The 5750-nt window shown below is 38.6% G+C and overlaps 1 pseudogene across 1 annotated transcript; it reads left to right on the top strand.

Moving 5' to 3' along the window:
• Positions 1-4156: 4156 nt before the first annotated feature.
• Positions 4157-5750, top strand: LOC150030052 (protein STRICTOSIDINE SYNTHASE-LIKE 10 pseudogene; annotated as a pseudogene). The gene is made up of 2 exons (XR_016527192.1): positions 4157-4490; positions 4995-5750. The product of XR_016527192.1 is annotated as a protein STRICTOSIDINE SYNTHASE-LIKE 10 pseudogene (transcript).

The raw sequence follows: 5750 nt of genomic DNA on the forward strand, positions 1-5750 counted from the left end.
GTTATTCTCAACTAAGAAACAGTTTTAATGTTTTATGATTAAAACAACTTTATATGCTTTATAATTGGAAAATGTTTATACTACAGTAGAAGGTACTGTAGAAGCTTACATTTCAGTTTAAACTCTTTATTGAGACTTTTGCATGAGAATCAGTTATCTTTCTTAAGTCACTCACTGGGCTAGCAAGCTCACCCTGTTTTCAAATGTTTTCCTTTCCCCCAGGTAGCGGTCAAATCCTCAGAAGATAGCTCTGCATCTGCTCTGCCACTAAAGGATAAAGATATCGTAACCTGTCTGTTTAGGTGGTTACTGTAAATATCGTACACATTTTACTGTTTTTCATATAGGGACTAAGGTTTTAGGCTTTGGGATATAAGAATCTAGTGTTGTAATGACTCTAAATTTGTTATGTTTCTGAATTAATAAATTTTTAGCCTGAGAAGAGTTCCTTCTCAGAAGAGTTCTTGGGAGAAGAGTGTTCTGATGGTTGGAAAATGGAGTAAATAAATATGTGTTCATTGTTCGTTCTCCATGCGTCGCTGGTCATGCGTTGAACTAAGGGATATGCAATATGCGTCTGATGACCATGCGTTCCTGGAACAAGTTTTCTTGCTGTCTCGCCAAGTATAACGAGATCGCAAGTTTCTCGAGGTGATCTGAGGTGGAACTCAGGGACTTGTAGCTAAATGTTATGAAGTAATGTGTTGTGGCGATGAATAAAAGAATATTGAAGTTTAAGGGCTATGCACTACTCCTACTCCTAACTAAACAGATTAAGCAATTGAAGTATGACTATGAGAGTTAGAGACACAACAACTGTTAACGCATAATAAGATGTATGGAAAAATAGATCAAATGGTGGAGGGGATGACTTCACTGCATCAATAAGCTTGATCGCAAAGGTAACCCTAGCCAACGCAAGTTATGTGATTATGCTATACACAATTGACTAAGACAAATGTAATGCATATGCGATAGTGTCGATAGGACTTATGTCTAAGTCTCTATTCTTGCCCACATGCTCCCACATATAAACAAGGTGACCGCATACCACTGAATCCTACTTCTGGACGCATGCAATGTGACCGCATACTATCATATCCTATCTATAGGGTGCATGTGCTATGTAATAGCAAACAGAACTTATTCCTAAGCTTCTATTCTTGCTTATGCGATCCAATCTGACTCTTCCAAGCCTAGATTTGGTTTTCAGACTATTCTCCCAAGCATGCCCAAATGACGAATGATGCACTCATAAGACAAGGTAATCACATAAAACATGGTTGACATAAGATTATTCCTATCTCTAGGAACACTGTTTACTTTGCTTAATGAGTTCAACTACTTACCCTCTCGGGCAGTTAGTCACTGCTTATTCTGCTCATAGACAAGCATTGTGACCTCTCATAGACAAGCATTGCTATAGCCTCATACAAAGCAAAGAGGATTTTCTCACAATACTCCTGCAACGCACACCTCTAAGAGGTTTGCTACATGCTTCATACGTCTATGTCGCATGATTAAGTATGTGATACTCTAGCAATCTTACTTAGTCGTTGCAATGAAAGTAAAGGATGATAAGAAGAGGTAAATGAAGATGGAATCGAAGGAAGTAGAGAAATGCATTGATCACAAAATTTATTAATCTCTTAAGCCACAATGTAATACAATACAGAGGTAGAAGAGATATGGAGGGCCAGATGGGCAATGTCTTGCTTCCATCAGATGTGTGTTAAGGTTACCAGTGGTGCCATGGATGTGTGGTGGAGTAGTCTCTCTCGAGGTCTATCTCTGGCGGGACTCCGGTCGTCACTCGGAATGGTTTAAGGAATGAAGAACTCTCAAGAATGTCTTCTCATGCTTTCATCTAGATCATGAGGATCTGCCCTAAGGCAGAAGCTCGGATGATTTCAAGTTGTTCTCTAAGGCTTTTATTTATAGAGCTGGATCGGCGACAACATTAATGGTCCTTCTCTAAATTTCTGCTGCTAACGGCATGATGGACCTACTCTGAATCTCTGCTACTAACGGCGTGGTAGGTGAAATGTCAACATCACCTTTTGATACTCCCAAGGTATGCGTTCATGCTTGGTTTCCGAAGTATCATCGCATTCCACCGCCCTTGTGTTCATCCCTCTATTATGGTTATTACTCTGTAGCCGCACCCTCTATGCAATGGGCGCAGGCGGTTAATGGCTGCAAAATTCATGCGTCAAACGTATGCGATCGCCTCTACGATAGTGAGATTCCCCACATGCGACCGATTCATGCGATAACTACAAAAATAGACAATTGGACACAAAATAACCCATAATAGTGGGTTAGCCGAGATTTTCATTACTGATCGATGCAAGCTCACTTTCTCATGAATTCTTAGTATAATCACCGTATATTATTCTTATCAGCCCTCATAATTCTAAATAAAAGACCTATAATAACGTACATTTCTGCCCGTCATCATGTTCCTTGCATATAATTTCTTTTTGTTATTCTATCCCATCGTCCCCTCTTTATCTTCTGTTGCGTGTTGCTATTTATAGATTTTAGCGCCTTTTGCCTCAGTGGTCCCACTTTGAAACGTTGGTTTTTCTTGTCGCGACTGGTGGGAATGTCCGCTCTGCTCCACGTTCCATTTATCATGCCGTACGTTAGAAAAAGATGTATGATTTCAGAAATTCCTGAGAAGGTGTTGATCTTATTATCCATGAGCAATTGTCACATGCGGTGATACCTACTATCTGCAAAACAAAGGTTTGGATATCCTTTTTTCCCTCGCAATGTGGTCAGCGGGTGTGTTTGCGATGCTTTTACAAGCTTCACGTTTCTAAGCCAATTTTACTACGTTGGACACACCTTTTCCTTCCAATTGCCGCATATTCTAAGTAAGACAATATAAATAACTTGTATTTCTACAAGTTATCAATTCACTTACAGAATTATCTAAGCATACATGTTGTCTTCTATGTGTCGGTGTTGATGAAGTATATACCAGATCCTACTCATGTGTTACCAGAGGAGCCGATAGTGTTAAAGGAAAATCTAACTTATGAAAAAGAACCAATTGAAATTCTTGATAAAAAGAAGCAGGTGCAGAGGAATAAGACGATACCTTTAGTAAATGTATTATCGAAGAATCATGGAGTTAAAGCAGCCACTTGGGAGACTGAAGTGATAATGAGAAGTAGATACCCTCATTTATTCAGTTGATAGACTTGAAGCAAATTTTAAAGAAAAAATTTTATATGGGGTAGGGAAATTGTAAACCCCAAATGCTTTTTCCCCTACATAAGTAGGAATGAGTTAATATTATGCTTGTAGTGGAGAAAACTGAGAGTGATGGAAGAAGAAGAAAAATATTCTAAGGTTGAATATTTAGGCTCTCGGATGTTAAAGTGTAAGTATGTTTGGTTAAAAGAAGGAAAATTGGCTAAATGTCAATGCCAAGAATGCGTTGGAAGTGTGTAGTTGATGAGTGTAATTGATATCCCTAGGCTCTTGAGAGGAAATTCTTAGAGATTCGAGTTGAAAGCTTAAGGATGATGTTTTAAGTTGAATGTTATGCTTTGTTTATGTGAGTTAGTCTCACAAAGGGACTAATAGCATTGACAAAACATGTTTATTATTTCCACAAGGTTAATGCCAATAGGAAGGCTTATCAACCCTAAGAAGGACGCCCAAGGCTGTGAGTGACAAATTTAAGTGTTTTCCAAATGCTTTGATGAGCACATGATGTCTCTTAAGCTAGTTTGACACTTGTTTTTATTTCTAATATAAAGATAAAGGTTTCCAAGAAAACTATTTTTAAAAGTTCCCTTTAACGCATGCTTAAGTACAGTGATGATTCGATGAAAGCCTAATATTTCAAAGTATGCTTTAATCCATGAATGAGTTTTATGATGATTTGATGATGAACCTGATAGTGAATGACTTTTAGAAAGTATCCAGGCCTTAGTACCTGAGGTATGACGGTACTCAATTATTAACACATGAACGGGTAGAGGTAACGCTTGTTGTGTTGAGATTACTCCATACAAACTAAGGATATAGGCTGAAGGATTGAGCAAAAGGGTTCTATCTCAACAAGGTTTAAGAGGAGTTATAATGTTATAATGTTTTACAATGTACACGTTTATGTTTTACTCACCAGAAATAGGGAAGCGCATGTCATTGTTTGGGAAATATTATTCATTTTCAGATTTGATTCACTTCATTTTATGTTCTTGAAGGAGTGAGTGTGTTCGCCCATTGGCACTTGAATTGGAGCATGTTTGTGGGAGACCATTGGGATTGCGTTTCGATAAGACAACTGGAGATCTCTACATTGCCGATGCCTATCTTGGTCTTCATGTAGTGGGACCTTCTGGAGGTTTGGCAACAAAACTTGTGAGTGAATTCGAAGGCAAGCCACTTCGCTTCACAAACGATCTTGATATTGATGAAGACAACGATATCATATACTTTACTGACAGTAGTACAGTTTTCCAAAGAAGGTAAAAGCATATATTCATGCCTGACCTGATCTTTAAAGAAGAAAAATCTAACGAAAGAATCTGAAAGTTCTGGTTCCTGAATTTTAGGGGTTGATTGTTGGACGGTAATGGAATTGGGATGTAATGTAATCTAAAATCCATGTTTGGATTGAGCGTTTTGGGCCCAAATTGTAATACCAAGCTCATTCCGTTCCCACGGTTTTCAATCCACCATTTTTTCACCGTTTTCATGCTTCACGATCCCATTTTCATTCCGTCCTCGATTCCGCACTTATTTCAACACCTCTCAGATTCGCAATAATCCTGATTACATTCTAGCCCTTCAAATAGCTTAATTTCTTTGTTATGTTTTACTGAATTTATATGTTTCTAATGCCATTGCTTATCTCTGTTTTAACATAACACTTCATTAAGGTTGAAACTGGAACTGCTTATAGTATTAAAGTTTCTGCAGTCTGACATTCTAGTTTAACTTTGGTTTTGGTGAATGTTTTATACTTGCAGACAGTTCATGGCGTCGATATTGAGTGGAGATAGTACGGGCAGGTTATTTAAGTACCACCGAGCTAGTAAACAAGTTGCAGTTTTATTACAAGGCCTTGCTTTTGCCAATGGTGTTGCATTAAGTAAAGACCATTCCTATGTGCTTGTGGTTGAGTCCACCTCTGGCAGGATCCTCAGATTTTGGCTTCAAGGCTCCGAAGCAGGAAATTTCGATGTTCTTGCTAAGCTTCCGGGCTTTCCCGACAACATTAGAAGGAATTCAAAAGGCGAATATTGGGTCGCTTTGCATTCAAAAAGGGGAATGATTGGGAACTTGGTTACTTCAACATCTTGGTTTGGGAAGCTGTTGTTGAAGCTTCCTGTTGAATTCAAGCAATTGCATCGGTTGTTGGTGGGAGGGAAGGCCCATGCAACTGCTATTAGGTTGAGTGAGGAAGGAGAGGTTTTGGAGATTTTAGAAGATTGTGAAGGGAAAACTTTGAAGTTCATCAGTGAAGTTGAAGAGAAGGATGGAAAGCTGTGGTTCGGGTCGGTTCTAATGCCGTTCATTGGCGTTTATGAACCGAAATAGGCTTGTCCTAAGCTATTTCTCGAAACACGATTCGAGTAGATAGTTCACTCTTGCTTCTTCTTGTAATTTTAGTTTTCCTTTTTGGAATAGAGCAAGTTTCATGTAGAAGATCATAAAAAAGGCTTTGGAAGAGAGCTGAAGCTCTCGTTGATCTAACTTTTGGTTAATATATTCTGATTTTGAAA

The sequence above is a fragment of the Benincasa hispida genome, unplaced genomic scaffold, assembly GCF_027475165.1.
Source record: "Benincasa hispida cultivar pf3 unplaced genomic scaffold, pf3_genome.v1.1 HicScf647, whole genome shotgun sequence".
Taxonomy (NCBI): Eukaryota; Viridiplantae; Streptophyta; class Magnoliopsida; order Cucurbitales; family Cucurbitaceae; genus Benincasa; species Benincasa hispida.